At 37.1% G+C, this 27417-nt stretch overlaps 1 long non-coding RNA gene across 1 annotated transcript in view; it reads right to left on the reverse strand.

Moving 5' to 3' along the window:
* Positions 1 to 7738: 7738 nt before the first annotated feature.
* LOC144370100 (uncharacterized) overlaps positions 7739 to 27417 on the reverse strand; it is a 32873-nt gene continuing 13194 nt past the window's right edge. Inside the window, exon 2 of the long non-coding RNA XR_013430040.1 lies at positions 7739 to 7958. This is a non-coding gene — a long non-coding RNA (uncharacterized LOC144370100). The remainder of the gene's footprint in view (positions 7959 to 27417) is intronic.

The following is a 27417-nucleotide window of genomic DNA, read 5'->3' on the forward strand; positions in this document are numbered from 1 at the left end:
GATGCTAATCCCAAACAAGAGAGGTTGGGCAGAGGAATAATAGAAATCTATTGGCTAAGACAAAGAAAAATAAAGGGAAAGGAGGAGAAGGGAATAGGAAAGACAGTAGAATTAACCAGACATAAATTTCCTACCCTTGCATTTGAATACACAACCAGGGTAACTCTGCATCATGTATAACCACAAGAGTGGGATCCAAAATAGAATAAGTTATACTCTATGCATGTATAATATACCAAAATACATGCACTGTCATGTATAACTAAAGAGAACAAATTAAAAACATTAATAAAAGAAGTAAACCTGTTCTGTGTGTTGAATGAGTCCAACAGAGAAGCACCAGATTTAACTCTAATTCTATAAATATGAAATGCTGCAAGAAGCAGTGGTGTAATTGAAACAGATCAGAGGAAAGGGAAAAGGACAATCCTGGAGTTTTGCTTTTTGTTGGCTGGTGGTGTGAGGTTTCCACTGGAGAAATTCTAATGGTGATCATAGGACTAGGTCTAGGTCTGCAAGGTCCGGGGAATAATTTTTTCATTTGATGTAGGTGAATTCAGAAGTAGATAAGCAGAAGATAAAAGACCCAAGAGGGTCACCCCCAGCCCAGAGCAAAGTCGACCCCGGCCACAGGTGTTCCTATTACATTCCGGAAGGCTGAAGAAACTTCCAACACATTTGATATTTCATCTATCAAATTAGAGATATGTTCATCTGTTCATGCATCTGTAAATTGCCATGGGAAGTTTTCCCTGAATTTATCAACAATATTCAAACTACGTCTTTTTTGAGTATCTGGAAATAAAATTAAGTACATTTTTGAAGTAGGCATTTGTTTTAAATAAGGTCAATCAGAAACAAATGCCTAGGCATACATTTTCTCCTTGTAAATATTTATATAGTTTCATAATGAATATGTACACCACATATTCTGACTTATTTAACATTGGAACATAAACAGACTCTTTTGATTTATTGTGTTTTATGTAACATAGACATAAAACTTTAGAATATGGAAAATATGTTCCTTCATCATAGTTAAATGAATTAAAAGTTAAAAACTGTTAAGTGCTTACTGCTGAAAAGTCCTAAATTAATTTTAATTTTAATTTTATTATAAAGATTTCTTTTCTGTTTCACGTATCATCTCAATCATTTCTGTCTACTATTTATTTACAGTTTTTGGCATCCATTTAATAACCACCATAAACGAATATGAAATTGCGGTCTATCAGCTAATCAATTGCTGTTATTTTGGTTTTCCTAACAGGTAAGAACACTTTTCTCATGAAGTAAACAATATGGCTGACCCGTTCTATTTTCCATCTGGATGCCAAAACTAAAATACAGAGGAAATGAGCAAGCCTGGAATATGGAGAATCGTCATTAACCCTCCACATAAAGATGAGGAGGTACTTGGGGGTTCTGAAGCCACAAGCCAGCCCCTAACATATCCCTGGGCTGCTGGTGTGGGGGCAGCTACTTCACCAGCTAGAGAGACCTCCTTAGAATGACAGGTGATAGGTGTTCTCATTACCGCCTGCTTTATTTTGAGAGCTAACTGTCTGCTTTGTGTTTTTCATTAGAAGTGTTAACGGCAAGTCAAAATCGTGTTCCAAGGGTTCACTCTGTGTTATTTTACACAGAATTTGTTTTGAAAATGTTGATATCTGTTTTGAACTGTTGATATTTTCATTTTTAGCAGGGTTATCCTATGATAATTTTTTTAAAATCTTTTTCAGATAATTTAAACATCTGATTCATCTCAGTGTCAATGTCAGTTTCTGGCAATTTCTCATTCTCATTACTTTATTCTGTTCCGTGCCTTCTCTCAGGTATCTCTCAGGTACCTCTGGGCTATGTTAGGAGACTCTGTCTTTTACATTAGTGACAGTAACATGGTTTAAGTTTGGTTCAGGGGTGCTACTATTCTTTGGGGCTGTGGTTCCAATGACAATCTAACTTTTATACATTTACCTCTGGTCTGCTGGATTGATCTCCTGCCACCTGGCCTCCTGCTGCTCCCTCCAAGTGATGCTGGAGGCGGCAGGCGAGGCTTCCCAGGCCAGAGTACCTGGTGGCTGTAGCTGTGTGAGTCTCCACTCTGCTGTGAAGATGTAGCCTGCTTCCACCAGGCTCTTGTTGGTGGGCTGCTTTTCACCATGGCCACCAGCTGCTGCCTGTCTCTGTGCTGGGGGAGGTGGATCTCAACCTCACAAGAAGAGAAGTATTGTAGCCCTAAAGACCTGGAGTGGCAGGATCCCCTTTCCTTTCTGGTGAGTTCAGCTACGCAGTATCTCTGCGAGGGGTTGGGGAGAGAAGCCTCAGACCCTGTGATGGTGGAGAAGGACCCCCGGGCCAGGTGACCTTTGTGGTGAAACCCTGTCAGCCAGGCTCTCTGCTTGCCTTGGAGTGCCCTGGATGAGGGTGTGCAGGGGGGTCTACTTCCCAGGGCAGAACTTGAGCTCCTACAATGGAGGGCTGCCCTTCCCATGGAGTCAGCCTGGTCATGCTAGCAAGAGTCCCATGGACCTGGACGAGAAAGTTGACATGGAGCCTTCTTTTGTTAGACTGGAATGTGGGGAATCCTGGAACTGGGTCTGTACAGAATGGAGACTTCAGAGAGCCTTGTGATGTCCTGAGTTCAGGAACCAGGTCACCCTGATGGTCAGGATAGGAAATAGCACAGGAGTGTGGTAGGAACATGAGTTTAAGGTGATAATTCTATAATTTGGGCCCAGTGTGTTGACCACTACATGATAAGCAATTTATCTGCAGTCCTGTCTGACTTTAGTCAACAGGGTATATTACATTTCTCAGTAAATTGTTAGCTGCAGGAGAAATTCAGACCAAAATGATGATAAAAGAACACAAGTTACCCTGAAGGAGTGGGGAACATTTTTGTGAAGTTTACATAGAATTCGAAGAGAAAAGGATAATTCCCCTAACTATATAATCTCAAAGTCCAGATTCCAATTAGAACCAGTCAGCACAAGCCAAAGTAGCCTATAATTGCCATGTGCACAGGGCAGTTGAAAGTCTGATATCAGGCTGCTATCGGTCATAAATCAAGAGGTGGACCTGTGCAGGAGTTTCTGGAAACTTCCCTTGGGTCCCCGATAAACCTGGATGGCAGGAGGGTCATGCCATCCTTCTCTCCAAGAGGACCCACTCTCCCTTGACTTTGTCCTTTGTTCCCCTCTATTAAACTCACACTGGCTACTCTGATGACATCTTTGAAGTCTTTCTGGTGTGCCCATAAGGATCGTGGTGAGAAAGGATGGCCGTGAATGCCTCAGCTCTGTGGCGTGGCTTCTGTCTGTAACGTTCCCACCTTTCTGACACTCTCTGTTGTCTCTTGCTTTATTTCCAGGATTGATAGTTGTGGTTAATGGGAAAGAACAGCAAGAAGGAGTCGATTCCTTCAGTCCAGACAAGAAAAGCTCTCTCTTTATAAGATGTAACACATTAGAATACTTCTTTGTAGGCAGCCCACCATCCCTTAGTTTTCTTCATAAAATTATGCCCAGATCCCCTAAAAAGAGGAAAGACAATGGGGGGTGGGTGGGGGCAGAAGAACCTCATAGCCCTAATTCTTTAGCTCTGGGTTTCAGTATCATCTGCTGAGCACTAAATCCAATGCTGTATTTTGTATCGACACAGTCATGGCAGCCACAAGTCAGTTTATTCATCAATGTAACAAAAGAAATTGTCTCTTTATTCCCTGCAACACCAGCTGTGTTTTACCGGATATCACCAAAATTAAAGAGAATAGAAGGGGATGACAATCAAAAAGTAATTAACAGCTAGATTTTTGTTAAATAAGTCCTAGAAGTCCACAGTGCCCAGCCCATCTTTACCAGAGACTATTTACCAACAATTTCAGAAATCTTCCTGATTTACCATTTTTCCTTTCAAAAGTGACTATCTGCCACTCTTATTGGAAGATTTATAATAACACTTTTACACGTTTTTGTGTTTATTTACTTAGTGAGTCACAATATGCATAAATGAAATAAGCAAATGGCAATATCTTTGTCTTGAAGATCTTTATGTGTATATACCAATGTTCCTACTGCCTAGATCAAGCCCAATGTAGCAGTACTAAAGGTTTTCTATCTCCCTTTTATACTTACATACTGTTTTACTCCTATAAGAGTAAAGCTTACTCAGATTCCAATAGAAGTCATAAATTTATAAAACATAATTGTTTGGGTCATCTTATTTTGTTTGTAGCATCTTTCATGAAATCTCACATTTCAAGATGAATTCATGCTGTTGCTTATATTGGTAATTCTTTTTAATTGTGTGGTTTTCCATTATAAGAATATAAAATTATTTCATTGTCCATGCTCCATTTGATGAATGCAAGAGTTCCTTTTTGTTTGGGATAATGACCCACAAATATAACTTAAAGGGGTAAGATATAGTCAAATTAGTCTCTGACACACAACACATCACCTATGTAAGAGGTACAAGGTCTTTATAATATATATATATATGTCAATCAGAACACTGTAAACTGGGTACCAGAGCCAGGGGAAGACTCCAAGTACAAGAAAGCTAGCAAAGATCATCATTGTGACAAACTCCAGAACACTTCTGCCCATGGCATCTGGGTATCAAAAGTGGTAAAGGAAACCCTGCATAGTCAAGCCCAGAAGGAAGACTGACTCATTGTCAAGGTTGGAACCTAATCACTGGGTGATGGCATTGGGAAGTGGAGCCTTTGGCAGATGGTAAGATCACGAGGGCAGAGTCCTCACCACTGGATTCAGTCCCTTGATAAATGTGGTCTAAGAAAGCAGCCCTCCTCTGCTCCCACCATGTGAGGACACAGAGAGAAGATGCACCTTGGGACAGAAAGCAAGCCCTCTCCAGATGCTGCATTCTCAGCACCTTGATCTTCAGACATTCCAGATCCTAGTGCTATGAGAAAGAGATTTATGTTTATAATCTTTGTAGTTTGTGAAAAACCTAAATGGACAAAGACTCTCACATAGTGAAGAGACAGAGCAAGATCAGCTCCACAAGAGTGCATTGGTCCTCCATGGCTGGTGGGCCCCCATCTATCCAGGCCACTCATGCAGAACAAGTGGCTGGCATGCACCCTCCTGTGCTGTACGGAAGGCATGGGAGCTGGAGGTTGGGTGGACCCTGGGGACCACTGGCACCTGAGTTTAAGCAGAGCAAAGAAGTACGCACTGAATCTGAGGAAGAGGATCAACCTGACAGCCTGTGCGGGCCTGAGGCCCATTCTTATATGGTAGGGCATGAGGTGGAAATGGTGTGCACTTAAGATGCCTTTTCCTGACAGCGCGAATCTGCATGTGTGCATGCACATGCACACTTCTACATGTTGCCTGAGAAATAATATGCCTTCAATAATAACTTACCATTTTCTTTCTTTTTCACTTATTTTGTAAGTTGTCTTAAACAAAAATTCCAAATATTACATTTTATGGTGTTCCAAGAATAGCTTGTTTGTCATGCCAAAAAAATGCTATTCAAATTCCAACTGTGTAATATGTAACCTGGAGGAATCATCACACTGAAAATCAAATCATTTCTTACAAAGCTAAGCATACTCTACAGAGTGATCCAGTAATCACACTCTTAGAATTTTCACCCACATGAAAACACCTACGTATACATGTTTTCAGCAGCTTTTTTCATAATCTCCAATAACTAAAAGCAAGCATGTTCTTCAATAAGTGAATGGATAAACAGACTGATACTGACACACAATGCCCCATTATATAGCAATTTCAAAAATAGCTGTTAAGCCCCCAAAAGATATAAGAATAAATTGAACACATTTGCTAAGTTGCTTATACTGAAAGATAATGAACTGTAGGATTCCAACTATATGACATTCTGAAAATGGCAAAATTGTAGTGCTTATAAAAGTCAGTGGTTTTAAGGGTTTAGGGGGAGTGGTGATAGGAGAACAAGTGAATCAGAAATCACAGAAAAATAAAAATGTATTTTCAGATATGGTAATGGGGTAAGCAGAAGGATTCATCAAAACACAAAATTTTAGGCCATAAAGAATGAACCCTAAGCAAACCAGGTGTCACATACCTGTAATCCTAACAGCTCAGGAAGCTGAGGCAGGAGGATTATGAGTTCAAAGACAGCCTCAGCAAAAGTGAGGCACTAAGCAATTCAGTGATACCTTTTTTCTAAATAAAATACACAATAGGGGTGGTGATGTGGCTCAGTAGTTGTGTGTCTCTGAGTTCAATCCCCAGTATAAAAAAAAGGCTATTAATTTAAAAAAATCAGATGACCTAAACTTGGCTAGGTACCCTACACAGCAGGAATAAGGAGTTAAATTGATATGCTATGACTTTAAACATATAGATTGAAGTGAAAGTTAAAACGCATATGTGGAAGGTAAATTTGATAAAATGTACTCTGGTATGCAAAATGTTGTTAACCTCACAGTATGCTGTTTCTAAATATGTCTTATGAATATGCTACTTACCACTACCATTTAGTTGTCAATATATTCATGCTTTTATGTACACACTTTCTTTTTGGAGGTTATATTTTATTTAAGTTTTGTTTTTCTTGTAGTAACCAAATGCATCTTACCAGTATGAGAGTTTTTTGAGCCTATTAGTTGGGGAGCAATGGTGTCTAATTTCTATAATTGAATTTATCCTTTTAAATAAATGTTCTGCTATTCTTACCTAAAATAACTAAAATAATTTTATTAAAGCAAATGTAATGCTTCACTCTACAGAGCAAATACTAGATGTCATGACATCTTTAACTGCTATTTGCATAAATTTTTGGGTGCTTTATAACTTACTAACCATTAATAATAGTATTAATATTAATATGACCAAATCATTTACTATGGCACACCAATATCTTTTTTTTTTTAATTTTTACCTGTTCTGATTAATTATACATGACAGTAGAATGCATTTTGATTCACTGTACACAAATGGAGCACAATTTTTCATTTCTCTGGTTCTACCTGATGTAGATTCACACTACATGTGCAGTCGTACATGTATTTAGGGTAACAGTGTTTGTCTCATCCTGTCTTTCCTACTCCAATAACCATTCCCCTTCCCCTGCTCCCTTTAGTCCAATCGAAATTCCTCCACTCTCCCAAAGTACCCACCCACCCTACCCCCATTATGGATCAGCATACACTTATCAGAGAGAACATTAGGCCTTTGGTTTTTTGGAATTGGCTTACTTCACCTAGCATGATATTCTCCAGCTCCATCCATTTACCTTCAAATTGCCATAATTTTATTCTCTTTTAATGCTGAGTACATATACTATATGTGTATATATACTACAGTTTCTTTATCCATTCATCTACTGAAGGGCATCTAGGTTGCTTCCACAGTTTAGCTACTGTGAATTATGCTGCTAGAACATTGATGTGGCTGTGTTAATGCAGCATGCTCTTTCTAAGTGTTTTGTGTATAGATGGAGGAGTGGGATAGCTGGATCAAAGGGTGGTTCCATTCCAAGTTTTCTAAGGAATCTCCATACTGCTTTTCAGATTGGTTGCACCAATTTGTAGTCCCACCAGCAATGTATGAGTGGCACTCCAATATCTTGAACTGTAACTTTCCTACTTATTTATCTTAGATAGGCAAACAACAGTAGAAATATTGTGCAAAAGGTCAAAGATCTGAAATTTTAACATTGCAGATTATAATTTAAAGGCCCCAAGTAACAATAAATCTTAAAGCTGTGAAGAAAGTACCCCAAGGCAGTAAGAGCCATGATTTTAATAATTTATCTTTAACACTCTTCACGTTTGTGAGGACACGGAGGAGGTGTTTTCTAGAAGATGAAGTGCTCCTTGATCCCCATGAGCACCGACATTAAGACAATTCCTTGTAGACACTAGCCAACACTTCAGTGTGTACCGTCATGAAAGGGTCAATCCCACAAAGTTGGAAGGTGGACTGCAGTACATCCTAAAAGAAAGGAAAGAAAAACAAAACATCTGTGACCATGAAGAGACATTGGAAGACTTTTATTAGACCTTAAGGAGATGCAGATTGGGGATGACCTCACGCAGCTGAACGCAGACATGACAGCCATCTCTGTGGGTTTCCATACCACTCCCACATCCTCATTTAACATGTGTCTTCATCTCCACCCCACACTCACGTTTTTCTTCTCTTTATCCTAACGATGCCCCTGCTTCTGTTAACACTAATCAATTCCCATTAGGGCCCCTGTTCCTCTTCCCTAAGATTTCATACCTTAAACTCTCAGATGCCCTATGGACATCTTAGTGCATGAATCCATCTATTGTGACTGACCACTGCATTTATAAACCCAGAAACTAAGAATAACATATCAAAATGAATCAGACTATGCCCTGACCAAGGCCTTTTGAATCTGTACCTACTACCTATGATCATAGCTTGAAAATGGTACGCTGCTCAGTGCTCAGCATCCGGGGGCTCATTTCATTGCCTGTTTTCATTTTCTATTGCTGGGAAATGAGTACAAGTTAAATATGACAAGAGCACTATTGCTGAATTCTCAATAGATGTTTAAAACAGGATTATGGATGAGTTATATTTAAATTGTAAATAAGATCAATTAGAAAAATATATCCCAAAATAATAGCTTAGACATTTACTGATATTTAGAATTTTTAAATAATCAAATGTATTTCTAATTAAATTATTTGTCATGCATTCTGCAGAAAACAATCAAAATAATTGAAAACTATCACAAACTGTCCACAAGTTATTCAGCATTGATAGCAAATATTTACTAAATTTGTAATAATTTTTACCAATTTTCTTATCCCTGTATATGTGTGCACACATAGGTTTACCTTTGTAATAAAGGTAAGCATCGCATTAGCCAGTTATCTATATCAGTATTAAATAAAATATGAAGTCTGTGGGTTTTACATCTCTCACTGGTAGTTAGGGCTCTGGAGTACTTTTGAGAATGACTTGATATTTAACATTAAATGGGTCCTAGAAGCATTTTTAGAATTATACAGTGGTCATGGAGACTAAGAGGTTGCAGAGGTTGAGCCTGCAGCCATCTCAACAGTAACACAGTATGAAATGTTGAGCTTTAAGCAGGCAAAGTTCTAGTGCTAGAACAGTGGACAAGAGAAATTTTCACTCCCTGATCCCTGTCCTGGCTGAGGATCACGAGAGTTTGTCTTTCCTTTTAGGTATCATTGTTAGTTTTACTAGCTATGTCACCAGCCACTCTTAAAATAATAACAATTATAGCAGTAAATTCTTACTTGTAAATCTATACAGTGTAAATATTCTATGTGATTTTTCCTTTCTGATCATTATGTATTATGCGCTAACAAATAGAAATTCGTTAAAGAGGAAGCACTAGTTGAACCCTTATTGGTAAGAGATAAACAAGAGTATGTTATTGAAATTGCTGCTCTATAATCAATATGATATGCAATTTCTCTGAGTGTGAGTAAAATTGGTTAGTTAAGTGTTATATACTTATTGTTTTTTCCACTGTGCATGTTACTCCCTTGTTTGCTTCTTTGAACATGGACTTTTCTTCTTAAATTTCTAGTATCATGTGCTTTAACTTTTGCTCTGTTGTGTGATTAACAAGACAAATGAATACTATAGAGTTCTTTGGCAGTGTAGACCATCAAGTTGTACCTAACTATGACGCTAATTTCTGTTCAATGGCACATATTAGATATTTTAGAGATTGTTTTGCTAAGAAAATGTAGCAAAGAAGTAGAAGCAAAAATATCACCATCATTAAGGAAAACTTAATGATGTACATTTTTCTATCTTCTCTCTGACTTATGAAGAATGTCTTCTTCCCATTTGTTTTTAAGTCTTCCTAATTTAAATCCCTTAAAGTGCAATGAGATTAACCCACCTGGATAATCTCTCTTTGGATGAATTCAGTATTAACTGATTACCCTTAATTGTATCTGCAAATCCCATTTTCCATGTTACGTAATCATAACAGGCACAACTCCTGGTATGAGCATCGTTGCAGCCATCTTAACACAGAGGAAGTACAGAGAAAAACACATAAATATTGCAAGTCTGTGTGGACATCTATGCATAATTCATTGAGCATCCTTCTGAATTTGTTAGGCCGAGTTGATTAGGAAGGGAAAAAACACAAGAAAATTCCAAGCCTGGATAGAAAGACAATTCTTTAAGCTTATTCTTACCTTCTTGGGGCTTAATATTTATCTACTCATGTACTTAAACTCTAAGCAGGATAATCAACTGGACTAGAAAAGGCAAAAGAATACAACTACTCTGCTTTTGGAGATGAGTGGCGTCAAGCTTAAGGATAGCAAACACTCCATTTCCGTTGTTTGATCTCTTGTTAATGTTAAAAAAAAAAAAAGAAAACTGAATGCATATAACCAGCATAGTTTCAAAGCAATAGAAGTAGCTGGTTGTTTTCTAGGAACTGAACTTTGACAAAGTCAAACCATATTACAGGCCAGGAATGGTTGTGCATGCCTATAATACCAGGTATTCAGGAGGCTGATGTAGGAGGATCAAAACATTGAGGCCAACCTAAGGGTACCCTGTATTAAAATAAAAAAAAAATTGGGGCTGGGGTTGTGGCTCAGTGGCAAAGCACTTGCCTTGCACATGTGAGGCACTGGGTTCGACCTTCAGCACCACATAAAAATAAATCAACAAAATAAAGATTTAAAAAAAATAAAAGAAAAGAAAAAGAAAATGACATCCAAAGACACTGAAAATGTGTGTATGTGATATAGTATTATTAAATGTATGAGGTAATTAAAGACATGAAATAATTCATTAATAGTAAAGGGAAGTACGCTAGCAAGAACACAAACAAAATTTTTTAATCAGTCATGAAGAATGGGAGTGCCATTAGAAAGCAGAAAGAGAATATAAATCAGTTGTCTTGAAAGGGGGAATAACAGTGATCTCAACTTATGTATCAGAACCAGAAACCAATGTGCAGGAAAATTTATTAAGATATATTTCTTATTGTTACATGCTCATGTAAAACTCCAACCACTTAAAACAGTATAAAATTTAAGTAATTGCTCAGACTTCAATTACTCACAGCCTTTGCATAACTCACTCATAATATTCTTATAAGAACTTAAAAATATTTCTGTTGAATGAGCATATAACTGGTTCAAGGGATTAGTTAGACAAAAGAAACGTGTCAATTGATTTATTTAAGCAGACACTAAGTTGACTAAACATTATCACATAGCACTTTGTTTTGTGGGATCCTTCAGAATACCAAGAGTGTTCATTTCATTGGAATAAAGTGATTTCCATTAGATTGGTGGACACAGCACAGTTTATAAAGACAATGGATACTTTCAATGGTGGAGTTTAAGTCAGAAAAACCAATTAAATCAGTTCTAGATACAAAACCATTGTCTCATCCTACTGTGGTTTATAAAACAATTACTTCTTCGGAGTACAAAATGTATTAATGTAAATGGAAATACAGTTTAAAGTTTTCTCAGTTTCCACATGATTCATTCCATCACCTCTTTCCAGAAAGTGTTTCTAAGCAACTTCAATGACATTGCTGGAACAGCCTTTTAAACATTTCCTTCCCAGTACTGCAAAAGTCTTCATCTTTTCTGGATTATTTTTTCTATGACACTCATCGTGGTAACAACTTGTGAGAGAGAAACATTAATAATTTTGTCAGCCCACCTGCTCAGAACAGAACATGTTTCAAGAGGCTAAAAATGTACATTTTTAAAAGTTTGTTTCAATTAGTTACACATGACAGTGCAATGACCTTGACATATGATACATTTGAATCAGATGGGATATAATATCTCATTTTTCTGAGTATACAGGTTGAAGAATCACATTGGTCATGCATTCACATATATACACACAGTAATAATAATGTCTGTTTCATTCTACTATTCTTCCAATCACGCCAACCCCTCCCCTCCCTCCCATCACTTCTCTCTACCTAATCTAAGGTAACGCTATTCTTTTCTTTTTTTCTCACATCTTCATACATGTATTTTGTATAACAATGAGGGTCTCCTTCCACCATCCATGCAATTCCCTTTCTCCCTCCCTTTCCCTTTACACTGACAGGCCACCTACTAGTTGCCAACTAAATATGAGTTGAATATTAAAAAAATGATTAGTGAAAAACAGAGTATTTGGTTGTCTTTGCCATGCTTAAAGAAAGACATTGACAAACTTAATGGAAGCTAGAAGAAGAACAATGATCCTGAAATATCACCAAGTAAACAACAAAAAGAAGCAATGTTGTTTATGCTGAAGATCTGATTGTGCAGGGAAAGCTTACTCCATTTTCCGGGAGGCACATATTAGATAAGTATGGAAGAGCCATTAAATTGTTAGAGTTAGTTGGAGGCTCAAAGTTATGGAAATTAGGTAGAAATGTCCATAAGTACATTTTCCTTTACTAGAAAGAGAAATTTTCCAAGAATTAGAGGCTCTCTGTCTCTGTTTTGGTAATGGTAAGGGTGGCTACATGAAATTTTATGTCCAGTATCATGGGGATTGTTTAGAAAGTCACCTTATTGAAACACTGGGATAAATTTCTTGAAGAGACCTACCTGAGCTTTGAAATCCTGAGATGCTCCAGTAGGAGAAGACTTGTGAATAAGAACAAATTTTCCAAAAATTGGTTGAGTCACAGAGTGTATAGAGTATATAATACAAATATCTGGTTAAATCTTATAGTAGAATTATTATAACATCACTTTTGAGTATAGTTTTCAAATGCTACAAAATAACACTTAACAATGTTGTAAAATTAAATACCTACTCACCATAGATACTTTCTAAACCCATGAAACAATTTTGATACATATTGTAGGGAGAGAGGGAGAGAGATAAGGGCTACCCAATGATCCAAAAGACAAATTTTAAAATCATAACAGGTCCAAAAGGTTTTTTGGTCTGGTCAGATGTTTTTCATCTTAGCTTACTGAAATATGCATGTTTAATTTTAGTTTCCTAACATTTTTATGAAATTAATCTATATTCAATAAAATAAGAATATAGTAGGAAGAGATAGAAGCTGAGATAGCTGATTTCTAAGCCAAGCATTGCCCTTAAAGTAAAATCATGGGGTGTTAATTCAACTTTCATGATTCAGATCTTCAATTGCAAAGTGAAGTTTAGTTTATAGGAAGTTTCTTGCAGTAAGTACACTAAATTATGTGATCAATGTTTCTGTACTCTAAATTTATGGGTGTGAATAAAAATTAGTCCTTAAGTTTTTTATCAGCTCTTGCATCTTTTCAATATTGAATTTTGATAGTAGATTATTAATTATTTTGAAAGTCCTGATTATACTTTTTAGAAAGTGGCATAATTTTGAGTTGCTAATCAATGCCTGTTCAATTTCAAATAGTAGTATTTAATGCCTTTAATCTCAATGGAAATAGTCAATAGAACAGGTAAGCAGTTGTTATTCAATCATGAAAAGTTGAGGGAATATATTTAGTCAATACATGTTACAGATAAAATTTTGTGCTGAGCATCTCATATATTTGGAATGGTCTTTCAGACAACATAGGAAACATGTTTATAGTACTTATTTATTATATAAGGAAGCTTCCTTTGGAACACACATTTTAAATTAAGTTAACTTTATTATCAATTATTTGAGCAAAAGGATGTATTTGGGGTGTGGCAGATAGAGTAAAGATATCTGGATAGAAAGATAAAGTTAACATGAATTGATCCAATCAAATCCCTGACAAATTTAGTTTGAAAAAATACATATGGCATACTTATTATAAGCCTGTCTTTAACTTGTATTTCCATTTTTGTAACAGAAATTTTAATCATACTTAATTTAGAAGTAAAACAAAACTAAGTGTTTATTCCATCCAACAATAAATGCATTGGCTCAAGAAATATTTATTGGGTGCAAGTCTGTTGTTCACCAGCTCAGACAGTCTAGAACACAGTGAGTTTCTGCTAGTCTCACATTTACTATCTTCTCATTAACCAAAGTCACACAGTTGGAAAGGCAGAGGATCAGTGTATGAGGTAACTCTTTAAAAGCATAGATAAGGGAGTTAAATTGTAACACTTAAAGTGTTTGTTACAATGTATCTATCTCTTCCTACTATATTCTGAATCATGGAAAACAGCTACTTATGACACCTGCAGAGGGTCACAAAGCTGACTCTGACACATCACTGCGCCTGCAGGCTCAGGCAGAAGCTTACCTCCTCCCATTCACCTTGGACTTAAAATGTTTAGGAAAGGTAGCAGAATACAACGATTACTAATTGGGCATTATGTAAAATTGTGGATGTGTAACTGATGTGATTCTGCAATCTGCATTTGGGGTAAAATTGGGAGTTCATAACCCACTTCAATCTAATGTATGAAATATGATATGTCAAGAGCTTTGTAATGTTGTGAACAACCAATAAAAAAAAATAAAAAATAAAAAAAAATAAATAAAATGTTTTGGTCACCAAGTGAGATAAGTCCAATGTGTGCCAGTGGATTGGAAGTGGATTACCAGGGGTGGAGGAGGCGCCATTACCTAGGAAGAAGACAGTGAGGGTTCTGGGTCCCACCCTCACTGGGAACCTCTCTGGAACCATGCCAAAGCAGGGAATGCTCTTTGTAACTTCTCTTTGACAAGCAATGAGTGGGCTGAGGATGTGACAAAAATACAGACAAGTGGGATTTGAGTTCATGAACTGCTTAGAGAACCAATCTAGTTACTTAAATCACACACTGAAGCGTTAAAATTTATTATTTCTCCTCTTACTCTCCCTGCCGCTAATACTTCACATCTTTCATTCTTGGCTCAAACAAAACCTGGCATCTTTCAGTCAGTTTTATTTCTCACTCCGGGTTACTGTCCCAGTTTCTTCCCAGCCCCTATACCTACCTCAGTTTCCTTCCTGGTCTCCACTTTAGTGTCCCCTCCTGGTTCCCACCTCAGTGTCCATTCCTGGTCACTTCCTCTGTTTCTGCTCCTAATTCTGACCACAATTTCCCTTCCTGGCTTCTACTCCAGACCACCCTCAGTCACTGGAAACCCTGTCCTAATGTCTTCCATGCTTCTCCCACCTCTGGCCCCTCAAAAGTTTCCTCCTCACACAAGCCAGCAAAATCATTTAACCCTAGTTCTAATCATGGTACACCTGTGCTTATCTTCTGTGCAAACAATTCTCATTTGAAATAAAATGCAAGCTCCTCATTAAGGCCGACACAGTTTTCCAGGTTCTGAACCCTGCCTGCTTCTTCTGCCTTCTTTTATTGCAGACTACCTTCCTCCTCCTATGAGACATACCACCGTGGTTGGCTTTTGAGTGCTCAGCACCCACCTTGAGAGCTTCCTGGGTGCTGGCCCCTCCGATTTCCTGTGACTGACTCCTCCACTTTAACTCCTTGACTTAATTTGTTTCCAAGGCACCCTTGGATACCTTATTTAAGAATTTCTCCTGATCTGTCTTCATGGCACAAATCATATTACATAACCAATGTGACTTTATTAAAATGTTCATTACTCTCTCTTACTAGGCACTGACCTTTATAAGTGGCCACTTCTCTTTTTATTATACACATTAATACTTGTGTATTAATGGATCTAATTGCTTAGAGAAAAAGATTTGAAATCCACAAGTAATTACTGAATACAAGCAAAGAAGACTAACATAGCTACATGCACAAAAAGATAGATGTTTAAACACTGGTGCCAACAACAGGAGATGGGAAAGCTGTTCATATGCCAGGCATTTAAACCAGGAATATAGGTTTTAGAACCCGAGCAAATTTTTGCTGTTAATTCTGTCAATAAGAGGTCAGTTTCTTTTCAGAAAAGAATTCAAGTTTGCCAGGATGGCACAACAGGATGATGGAACCCCAAAACCATCCATAGAACAGACTTCTAAAAAAAGAAGTCACATATATCAGCTTCACTTATATATATTTTTAAAAAACTATACATTATTTAACATTTAGTGTTTTTATCCTTGAATAGTGAGTAGGGAAGATGTGTTCCTTACATGTGCTTCATTCAGATTAGAGAATAAAACCTGATTTAAAAAAAAATAGGAAAGCCTCAAATAGTTGACAAATGATAAGATAATTGAAATTGCCACAAATTCTTTGTAAATTGCTATATTGATTCACCAATATCAATTGAGTACCAATAACATGTAAATAATTTATTCTATGCAAATACATATACTATAAAATGAAGACATCAGAATATCATTTGTGTAAGCTCTTTTTAGGAACTAATCATTATAAATCTGCAAGAGATTGGCACATAACAGAAGAAAATGAATCAAGATGAATCAGGAAACCTACTTGCAATAAAATATTATGTGGAAGTCTTCTATTTTGGCCTTGTTTAATCTCCATGATTTCATAGATAGTCATGTGGTTATATAATACACACCACTGATTCTTAAGTTCTTTTTCTACTTAATAACTTTACTGAACTTTTGTAGGCATTGTGAGAGATTTGAATAATGCAACATCTTGGGCAGATAACATTACTAAGCCATCTGTTAAGCTGTCCAGATCACATCAGGGCATCATGTTAAACAAGGTGTCCTCAAGGTCAGTTGTCAAGGAAGGGAAGCCTGGACTCACACACTGAGAAGCACTGCCCAAATCAGAATTCTTGTGTAAAATGGCTTTTCCTTTGTTTTTCTCAGGAGGCCCTCTTAAAATATTTCAGAAAGGAATGAGAAGTTTAAAACTATAGCTATATATAAAACTCTTATACATTGAATTATTTAAAGCATTTTACATTAGATAATCCAAGTAAATTATTTAAAGCATTTTTATATTAAATAATCCATTTTTTTCCTTTCAAAAATATTTATTAAAAACATTCAGTATGTGGCACATACACACCCCTGTCCTCTGGGCTTTTCATGTTAGTGAAAATCACGGTGGGCGACTGAGAGGGACATGAGCTCTAAAGCCTCATGGGAAAAGCCAGGAGACCTGATAGCCACTCCTTCCTTCCTTCCTTCCTTCCTTCCTTCCTTCCTTCCTTCCTTCCTTCCTTCCTTCCTTCCTTCCTTCATTAATTCCTGTGCTTGACATCTAACTTTGAGATTCTCATCATGAATTATCCCTGTGACAGGTCATAAAGATAAACATAGGCATTTTTAAAAAACATATATATATATATTAGTGGGGATAAAAGAAAATTTAAATTAGAGAAAATAAGCATCAGGCTGCCAGGTGACTTGAATGGGGATGAGGGAGAAAAACAAATCAGTGAAGGAGCCAAGAGGGGACCAAGGTGTTCTGTCATGGTAAGGAGACATCCCTGGAGAGAGAGACAGGCCATTGGTAAGAGCTCTATTGAAGGGGTAAGCATGTGGGCCTTGGGAGAAAACACTCCACCCAGAGAGAAAAGTGACAAGGCCCCGGCCCAGGGGGAGGAAGCTGCCATGCATGGGATACAGAATGAAGACAAGCCTGGAGGAACCTAATGAGGGAAGGAGAGAAGTAGGCATTGGGGGCCGAGTTTACCAAAATGCCAACATGTGGACATCCTTGTCAGCTACTGAAAACCATGGCTTTCCCTAAGGCTGCCTCGATGTGAATGGAAAGTCATTGGATAAGAAGACATCGGAGAATCTTGAGCACAGGAGTAACAGGATGGTTTTGGCTACAATATTAAGGAGAGATCATAGTGGCAGGTGCGATAATGCTGGAAGGCAGCTAACAGTGTTCATGTAACCATCCAATCATCTAATCATGCAGGTAAGAGATATCAATGCTTGATAAATGGTTTGATGATGAATGTATGTTAGAGGTAGACACCAGACACTGTTTTGTTTTTGTTTTTGTTTTCTGCACCACTCTTTAAGTGAAGGTGCATTTATTGAAATGGGAAAATCTTCAATTTCTTCAAGGGAAACAGAATTTGGAGGGAGAAGGCCCATTAAGAGTTGTGTGTTGGGGAAGATACGATTTTAAGCCATGAGAATCAGTAGGTGATATATAGTAAAGTGAGGGATAATTGGCTTGGATGAGGCCATCACAGTTTTGGAAAAGGGACAGTGAGTCCAGGTTTAAAGTACTCAGGGACACATGGGGAGGGCTCTAGTTTATAGAATTCATTGATGTATTAGAAACCAGTGACCTAAATTTCAAAACTCCATGCCTTGAGTAGAGAAAGGAATGGTCTAGAAGGAGTGGCAGGTAAGCAAGTAAGGAGGCACCTGCCACCTAGAGTCCCAAGGATGAAAGGTGAAATGACCAATCAGAAAATACTGCTTTGAAGGTTTTTAACCATTAATTTTAAAGCTGTAGGTTAAGAGTATACACAAGGGAAATATGAGTCATATAGCATTTTTTATTTGGAAAAAAAATACATAGTATGCCAGATTGACAATAGTTTAGCGTTCAGCACGGTTTTGCTATCTGTATTTGCTCTGCAGTATGGCAGATGTCAGAGCTTTTGCATCTTGAATAACTGAAACTTGCTCCCCTTCTGTTTTAATTTCCCCCTCTTTTCTCATTAGCTTGAGTTAAAATAATTTCAAGATGACAGGTGCTTTAGAACAGGTCTGGGGTAAAGTTACAACTACAGTCAGAAACAGGTCTGCACAACTGCTTGACCCTTAGGTTTGCTTAAGCAAACACAATTTTATCCTCCAAACAGGAAGCCTTTTTTCAGAAACTCAACCATTATGACTCTTGGGATTGTGGAATTAAACAGAAATATACCTTTGCTAATACCTAATATCTGTTACTTAGTTCTGATTATAAAATCCCACTTACCCACAAAAGCCATCTAACATGCCTTCTAGTTTGTCTAAACTTTGTGAACATTTCTGCTTAAAGTATTTTCACATGCTCTTCCAATTTCCTTAAGCATTGCCTGTTTTTGTAATTTCATTAAGAGAAAACATCACGGGTCCATGAGATGTGAATGAGTTGGAGTCAGAATAGGACCCAAGTTTCTAACTCGTAACATGGTATGCACACAACTGATTCTCTTTCATAATGAAATGAAACTTCAGGCAGGATCAATATTTGGTTATCCTAATTTTTATCCACATTGCAGAGAGCAATACCTTTCCTCTGGAAGGGATTCTGCAATGTTTCTCAGCAAGTGAATGACTGCACTGATAAATGGCTTAGATGACAACTAATGAAATATAGGGAATGAAGAGTTGAAAGAGTTGAAAAATTAAATCAAAACACAACCAGACTCAGGAAAAAGAGAACCATTCTCTCTAAGGAAGAGTTTAAAACCTAATAATCTTCCTCTTATTTAAATTGGAAAAAATTGTTATGATATGATTTAAAATATTAAACTCTGATTATTCCATGTGATCATTTTAATACATACTGATCTTCTTTTACATTGAAAGTCTAAATAGTATAATCTAAAAAATAGTTCTAGTTGTGCTTGAAAAATATATCCTATAGAATCAGATATTAACTTATTTTAATAGAAATGTTTTGATAACGATGTAGGGAATGTTCAGTTAATCTGAATTATTTTACACAATCCAAATAGACTGATATCTCATGCAGAATCATTTACCTGAAAGTGCAGTGAGATTTTGGATTTTATGGAAAGCATGCATTTTTATTATTAGAAAAGCATTTTATATGTCCTATCAAATTTATGTAATGCCCTACATAATGCCAATTATATTTGAGAAGATTTAAAAGTTTTATATATATATATAACTTAGCAAGAAATTGTCTTAAAATATAATTTTATAAGTTAAGAACTTTGAGATAGAGATATTAGCCTGGATTATCCAAGGGGACCCATTAGATCACAAAGGGCTTCAAAGGCAAAATAGGAAGGCAAAAAAGAGGTGGTCAGTGTATGGTGATACAAGATTTACTTGACCACTATTGCTGGCTTTGAAAATGAAGGAAGGGAGCCATGAGCCAAGAAATGTAGATGATTTCTGAAAGAGCTGGAAAAAGAGAAGCAGATTAGTGTAATGATTATACATACTTACAATCTTTGTTTATCTCATGTGTGTTAAATCATATGTGCATTTTTCACTGAATTTTACAGAATTTATAATGAAATGATTACCATCTCAATATGAAAAGTAAAATGATACCTCTTAAGAAAATACACACACACACACACACACACACACACACACCACATATAATTTTTAAAAACAGGGCTACAGAGGCAACTCAAGAGTAGTGTGCTTGCCTAGCATGCACAAGGCTCTTGGTTCAATCTCCAGTACCACCCATGTGCGTGTGTGCGCACGTGCACACACACACACACACACACACACACAATGGATTGTAGAATATTTCTTGCATATGCAAAGCTCAGTTGCAAGGCTCAGTTGCATGCAAAAGCATGCAAGAGTGGCTCAAGAGGTTGAGGCAGGAGGATCTCCAGTTCAAAGCTAGCCTCAGCAAAAGTGAGGTGCTAAGCAACTCAGTGAGAGCCTGTCTCTAAATAAAATAAAACGCAAAATAGGGCTGGGGATGTGGCTCACTGGTTGAATGCCCTGGGTTCAATCTCCAATCCCTGGTACCCCTCCAAAATAATAATAATAATAATGCAGTGAGATGATACCACACCAATTATGTGTCAGAGCAAGTTCAAGTTCATGTGTGACTCAGGTGTTTTCCATAGTTTATCATGAATGAGAAATGGAAGTTATGTCTGGAGTTAAATGTCTTTCTATGGGAACATCCTAGTATTTCTCAAATTTAATCAATTCTCTAAAGTTATTAATCATTGTATTATAAATACATTTGCTTGCTGTTGATCTATGCTCTTCTTTATCTAAGAAATAGCTATCCTCAGAAGTGAAGAGTAAACTATTAAATTGTAAATGCTTATTTAGACTCACTGAGCAGTTCGTTAAATTTTTTTTAGATTAGGTGAAAAAAAATGTTTGAAACATTCTTGCTGAGATGTGAACATACCTATTTTTAAATGCATTATTCCTCTTGTTAAATATAATTAAAATTTTTAAGGTCTATACATTTTCAATTATGCATATTCTTTAGGTAAGAATTAAGTGCATTGGTATAAACTGTTCAAACTATAACTAAATTATAAGTCCCACTTCAAAGAAAATGTCATGAAATGCAAACAAATCCCTCTAATCCCATGGCTGCTGCTGCAGCTTAGCTGGGCCCCTCCTCCTCTTGGCTCCACTTGCCCACGTTATAAAGCAAGAAAACAAACTGCATCCAAAGCTGCATAACTCTCCTATGGACATCCTCTTAAATTTATGTCAGACTTTGAATGATAATTGGGCTGATTAACTGATTAGAAAATAACATTGAAGATTCCTACATTATTTAATTATCTGTGCTCAATAAATTCTTAATCTAAAAATATCAAAAACCTTGAGAGTTAAAACCAAAACTGCAAACAAGATTATTAGTGTGATTTATTTTGAAGTGACAACAATTTTCTTTTTTTCTCATCTACTTATCAAAAAATCTCTTTATTTTCTATCAAAAGCCAACAACCAGCCAGCAATGTTTCTTCAAATGAAACATTTAAGAAAGATTTCAATAAATGCCATTGGCTTGCTGATAAAATTGAATGTAAAAATTAGAATTTGACCTAAAAGCCATTAAAAAATGACAAAATATACAAAATGATAATTTTAGAGATAACTCATCAGATATTATAGAACATAGATATTTATAGAGAGGAAGCAAATGAAGTGAAGCCTGCAATAGCCCCAACTTGAACATCTGTAAAGTGTTTCAGAGATAGAACACAGGGAGGGGGGCCAGAGGTCTTGAGGTCTCTCAAATGAGGAGGCTGGCCTCTTAGGAAGTGAAGGCCATTGGACAGTGCAAGGCGGGGTACTCACAACTTGGCACCAGGGTTAACATAGTGACTCTCTGATGTCTTTCTGAAGAATCTAGAAGGATTTTGAATGTTTTCACCATAAACAAGTAATAAATGTGTGAGGAGATAGATATGGTCATTCTGATAACAGAATATAAACTATCACACTGGACTCCATTAATATGTACATTTTTTGTGTTCTTACACATCACTTAAAATAAACTTAACTTAAAAATTTAGTAAGATGTACAAGGAGCAAATAAGTGTACAGAAAAAATGTTAATAACATTATTTATTATAGATATACCAATAACACCATGATGAGGTATCACTAACCACCCACCAGAAAAGTTAAAATGAAAACACTTTTGCACATCAAGAGTGCAAACGTACAGGAGCAAGAGAACTGTCACATAGGTAGTAGAAATGCTAATGAGTACACCACTTTGGGAAACATTTTCAGTGTCTCACAACAAGAAGGGTCATCTGTCATGTGATCCAACAATGTCTCTCCTAGAAACATACATGAGAAAATGAAAATATATGTCCACGCAAGTGGTACAACCATATGTTCACAGCTGCTTTATTTGTTATTGGAAAAAGAAGACTCAACTTGAAATTCTGTCTACCTAAAGAAAGAATATACCACGTCTGTGCAATTTCCTGTTCCTACCGCCAACAATGTGCAGTCATCTCAAAGTAAATTTGCTCAGTGAAAAAAGACAGGCAAAAAGAGCATACAGTCTAGGTTTCTATTTATACAAATTCTAAAAAATGTAAACTAAAGCCACAGAAAGTACATCCGTGGTTATTTGTCGGTGGCTTGTGTGTCCCAGACTGTGATTACAAAGAGGCCTGAGGAAACTTCTGGCATCGATGAATAAATTCATTATCTTGATTGTAGCGATGAGTTCATGACAGATGATCCTTCTTGTTGTGAGATGCTGAAAATGTTTCCCAAAGTGGTGCGCTGATTAACATTTCTACTACCTATGTGACAGTTCCCTTGACCTGTACCTTTGCATTCTTGACATTTTAACTGTTTCAGTAGGTGGTTAGTGATACCTCGTCCTGGTTTTATCTGTATCTCTATAATAATTAATGTTATTGACATCATTCTGTATGCTTACTTGCTATTCATACATCTTAAATTTTTAATTAATTTTATTTTTAATTGATACATAAAAACACAAACATTGTACATATTAATGGGGCCCGATGTGAAATTTTCATACATGTATATATTCTGTGATCAGATCACTTTGAGTATACATGGTTTATTGCATATTAATTATTCCTCAATAAAACTGTTAAAATGAAAATAAAGTAATCAGATGATAAATGACTAATTGCCAATTTATAATAGATTTGCTTAGCATTTTTAAGAAAGAGCAGCATCCATGAAACAGACCTGGCGAGGTCTGTTCACCCAGCCTTCATCGTCCACCAGTTACCTCTCATCCATGTGTATCCCATTTGGACGACATACCCCATTTGGACGACATACCCCATTTGGACGACATACCCCATTTGGACGACACTCTTGTCCTTTTGAAAACAGGGGAGAGACTTTAGTTCTCAGCTGTCCACAAGGTCTAACTGACTTTAGCACCTTGTGGGAAGGAAGTCTTCCTATTAGGGATGATGGTTTCCTGGTTTGTCTCCTCCAAATCTGCTCTTCCCCTTGGGGCAAACCCCTAAATCCTAAGCAAAGGGAAGAAGGAAGACAGCAGGTAGAAGGACTTGCTTAGTCACCAAGGAGATTCTCAAGAAGACAGGATCATGTACACCACAGTGGCCCATTTCCAGGTTCCTTCTTGACAAAATGACAAAAAATATGAAACAAATGAGTAGCCACAGGGCTCATTACCTGACTGCTCTCTGCAAACTGGGAAAGAAACAGGCAGTGCTCTGGGGAAGCGCTCTGAAGCAGGGTCCCTCCCATTCATTCTTCCTTCCTAGGTGAGCTTTGCACGGTTTGAAATTTGGGGGGACAAATCACCTTAATTCAATAACCCTCACCCTGTTCTGACTCTGTGAGATCATGAATGACACTGGTTTTAATTATTATTTACTTTAACTTGATGTTTTCTCATAACTGGGCAGCTCTTTGCCAGAAATCAGGAGGGTTTCCTGTGTAATTTCAGTTTTGTTTAAGTCATAAAATCTTGGTTAAGCCTCCACTGTAGGTAGCTGGTCTCATTTTTGTAATAGAACGCCAGAGCACCTTTTCTCCCTATTTTAGAAAGAACATGAAAAATAAAAGCAAACAACCAACGCCTCATGCTCTTTTCTGCTCTGCATTTTAGAATTACTTTTCATATTAACACTAAATAGAAAGCCACCGTGAGCATGCTTGAAAAGCTTTCCTTGTTGAATCTCACCAAAAACAGCTGCTGCTCCATTAAAGGGCAGGGTGCAGAGATTTTATGTAACAAAAAAATTTGGCAAAAAACAGGTAGAACAATGCTTTCCTTTCTGAGCTGTACTGTCATGCAGAGCCCTGTGTCATTCTCATTTGAAGTCCTTCCACTAGAGAATTATTAATTCTGACAGAGTTTTTCATTCTATCTCATTAGAGACAGCATCAAACCTGCTGAGAAGCAGTGTGTGTGTGTGTGTGTGTGTGTGAGAGTGTGTGTGTGTGTGTGTGTGTGCATGTGAGCATGTGTGTGCATGTGTGATTTTTTTCCATCCATAGGGAGAAAAAACATATTTTGGATTAAAATAAAGCAATTTCAAAATGGAAGTTTATGAAACTAGATCCCATCTGATAATAAACAGTGAAAGAAGCAAGTCTTTAAGATATTTACTTTCCTTTAAATGAAAGTCATCTGGTCCATGGAGATCTGAGTAAGGTATTTGAAACCTGCAGCTGTGCCCACCTATCCAAAGGATTTTTACAAATGCACAGCCTTGAGAACCTGGGAGGTTGTAGTCATGCAAGGCTCATCTGCCTGTCTTGAACTGTCTGCCACCTTCTATACATGTTGGGTCCTTATTCACCACAGGCTTTTACCATTTTGTATTTCAAAAATTGTTCAACCAATCCAGTGTAGAGAGTACAGTACAGATAAATGCTGTTGTTTTTGCTTTTTCTTCTGACACACCCTAGTTCCTGGTTCTGTTTATACAACATTAGCTCCATGAGCAGAGATCAGTTGAACCTCTTCTTATATGGTTAGCTGTGCAATGTTTAAAAAGCACATTATAGGTTACTTCTTAAGCTGAAGTTGGATGTTCTTGGGCTAGGAAAACTGAGGGGTCGCCAAGGGGGTTGCATTGCAGAGAGAAAATAAATTGAAGACATAAAAGGGATTTATTGAATAAATAAATTCAACAAATGACTTAAAATAGTTATTATGCATTGTACATTTTATTAATTCACAGTCACGCCGTAAGTGATACATGTGAAACACCAACTCATAAGAAATATGAAGTTTTAGCCGAAGGCACACAAGTAAAGGGAAAATTTGCACTCAAAAATTTATTTGTGCCACCAGTCACCCACTGAGCCCTGCCATATCCATTGTTTTCTAGATTTATCTAATATTTATATGAATTGTCTTCTTTTAGCAAAGTTAAAGGACTCCTCCCTCCCAGACCAGCCCATCCCCCTCCAGAACTGAGGACATTGTTGACTACAGAATATATAATAAACTTCATTCCACAGTTGATTTCTGAATCTCACTATTGATGAGTACCACTATTAGTCTATGGAGAGCTCTGTTCTGAAAAATTCCTGTGTTCAATCAAAATACTGGGAACTACATATCATATAGCTGTAGGATTATTATTAAGCTCCCTGTACTGGTTTAAATCTGTTCATAAAACACATATCAAGTTGTACTTTGACATGCACGTCTGAATATAAGGAGAGTTTCAACTGGTTTAAGAAAATATAAATGGATTAACTCATACCAAAGGCTAGGTGCACTTTGTAACAAGCTTTTATTAGTGGAAGAGTCATTTGACGTGATTTCTGGAGTATAGACTAAAGCCCTGGGAAGATTGCTCTATTTGATCTTCACTTATGGGTAAATCTTGCCATACCTTTAAGATGGAAAATACCAATTAAGTCTGGGAGTTTTAACAATTAATAATCATTTTTTAGGCAACTGGCATAGTAAGAAGATAGATAAGGAACAAGGAACTCGGCTGTTTGCAGTTATTGTGACAGGGGCACCTGGGAGTCCTTCCTGTCTTCACGCATTCATGGGATCCATCCTAAATGTGGTCATTCTTCTCAGAATAGATTCAGAATTTGGCACCCCCTCACCACTCTCCTGTGTCGAGCATCTCCGGCATTATTATTTCTAACACAAGCAATTTCAATGCAAATGTATTTTCCCTGTTTCAACCCTTGACTCTCTAGAGGTTTTAGCCCATGACACTAACACAGTGATGATGACTTCAAGATCTCTCTCAGGGTAAAATCCCAGCACATACTGTGGCCTGCAAGCCCTCTGAGAGATTCCTTCTGCATGACCTCTGCAGTCCTATTCTCCACCTGGACTCTCTCCATCACCCTAGCCCTCTCACTATTTCTCATGACCACCAAAAGGCTTCTGAGTTGGTCTTTTATTGACAGAAATGCTCCCACCAAATACATCTACATAGTTGCCTTTGTTATCCTTTCCACGAATATCACCTTGAAAGAAGAGCCCACTCAGAAGCCCCTTCTCTTAAAATCACACTTCCTCTGCCCAGCTGACATATAATATGTTTTATCTATTTACTTTCCTGCACCTCCCCTATCAGAATGGAATGGAGTTCTATGTAAAGTCAGTCGTTTGGGTCCATTGTATTCATGACTCTATATCCAAATTCTAACAGAAATTCTGGTACCCGTGATGTGCTAACTAAACACTTTGATCGATTGATTGAACTAATATATGAGCCAAAAGCAAAATTAACTCATTTTAAAGTTTTTATAAAACAAGTTTTAGAGGACTGGAAAAATATTCTTTCTGTGCTCTCATTTGGGATCGCAGTAAAATAATGAAAACAACTCCCAAGCAAGCCTGAGCCAGCTAACAAACATCACAAGACAGAAAAAACACACACTTCCCACCTTTGGGGTTTCTCAAAGCAGCCTTCCTTATTTATGCTTCACATGGGCAGAGTTTTATTTTGTTAATAACTTGCCCTTAGCAGTTTAACTTTGGAGGATTTCAAGTAGACTTTTTCATTTGTGAAAGCTGCGTTTTCCACAGTGACTCACAAGAATACAATAAATGTGCACATTCAGACTTCAGATGCCTGAAATGGAGAGCTTTGTTCAGGGGCAGTTGGTTTATTTGTCTTTCCCCTTCCCTCTTTTGAACTAGTATTATAAACAGTATATAGCATTACTGTGTGCCGTAGGTAACCAGTATTGTGTACAGCTGAAGCTAATGTATTAAAACATATATATCCTAATGAGTGAATAGTTATGTCTTTCTAAAAGCCTATGTGGGAAACTCAAGATTATTTTTGAAGCATAAAATCTTAAGGAAGGGCTTGTAGTTCAGTGACAGAATGGTTGTCTAGCATGCATGAGGCCTTAGATGTCATCTCTATGATCATAAAGTGAAATGAAATTAATATGCACAAAACATGCCTACTTACATTTTTCTGGGCAGAACC

Source organism: Ictidomys tridecemlineatus, chromosome 13 (genome assembly GCF_052094955.1).
Source record: "Ictidomys tridecemlineatus isolate mIctTri1 chromosome 13, mIctTri1.hap1, whole genome shotgun sequence".
NCBI classification, from domain to species: Eukaryota; Metazoa; Chordata; class Mammalia; order Rodentia; family Sciuridae; genus Ictidomys; species Ictidomys tridecemlineatus.